We start from the raw sequence: 1,333 nt of genomic DNA on the forward strand, positions 1-1,333 counted from the left end.
TTCAGTTTCCACGTGAATGTTGGCTTTTGATTATTTATTTTGTTATTAAATATCACCCATAGTCCATGGTGGTCTGATAGGATGCATGGGACAATTTCAATATTTTTGTATCTGTTGATGCCTGGTTTGTGACAAATTACATTGTCAGTTTTGGAGAAGGTACCATGAAGTGTTGAAAAGAAGGTATATCCTTTTGTTTTAGGATAAAATGGTAGATATCTGTTAGATCCATTTGTTTCATAATTTCTGTTAGATTCACTGTGTCCCTGTTTAGTTTCTGTTTCCATGATCTGTCCATTGGTGAAAGTGGTGTGTTGAAGTCTCCCACTATTATTGTGTGAGGTGCAATGTGTGCTTTGACCTTTACTTAAGTTTCTTTAATGAATGTGGCTGCCCTTGTATTTGGAGCATAGATATTCAGAATTGAGAGTTTCTCTTGGAAGATTTTATCTTTGATGAGTATGAAGTGCCCCTCCTTGTCTTTTTCGATGACTTTGGGTTGGAAGTCGATTTTATTCGATATTAGAATGGCTACTCCAGCTTGTTTCTTCAGACCATTTGCTTGGAAAATTTTTTTCCAGGCTTTCATTCTGAGGTAGTGTCTATCTTTTTCTCTGAGATGAGTTTCCAGTAAGCAGCAAATTGTTGGGTCCTGTTTGTGTAGCCAGTTTGTTAGTCTATGTATTTTTATTGGGGAGTTGAGTCCATTGATATTAAGAGATATTAAGGAAAAGTAATTGTTGCTTCATATTATTTTTGTTGTTAAAGTTGGCATTTTGTTTTTGTGGCTGTCTTATTTTAGGTTTGTTGAGGGACTACCTTCTTGCTTTTTCTAGGACTTAGTTTCTGTCCTTGTATTGGTTTATTTCTGTTATTATCCTTTGAAGTGTGGGATTCGTGGAAAGATAATGTGTGAAATTGGTTCTGTCAACGAATACTATAGTTATTTCATCTAAAGTAAGTGAAAGTTTGGCTGGGTATAGTAGCCTGGGCTGGCATTTGTGTTCTCTTAGTGTCTGTATAACATCTTTCCAGGCTCTCTGGCTTTCATAGTCTCTGGTGAAATATCTGGTGTAATTCTGATAGGCTTGCCTTTATATGTTACTTGGCCTTTTTCTCTTACTGCTTTTAGTATTCTATCTTTATTTAGTGCATTTGTTGTTATGATTATTATGTGTCAGGAGGACTTTCTTTTCTGGTCCAGTTTATTTGGTGTTCTGTTGGCTTTTTATATGTTCATGGGCATCTCTTTTTTTAGATTTGGGAAATTTTCTTCTATAATTTTGTTGAAGATNTTTGCTGGTCCTTTGAGTTGAAAATCTTCATTCTCATC

The sequence above is a fragment of the Mus caroli genome, chromosome 7 (genome assembly GCF_900094665.2).
Source record: "Mus caroli chromosome 7, CAROLI_EIJ_v1.1, whole genome shotgun sequence".
NCBI lineage: Eukaryota > Metazoa > Chordata > Mammalia > Rodentia > Muridae > Mus > Mus caroli.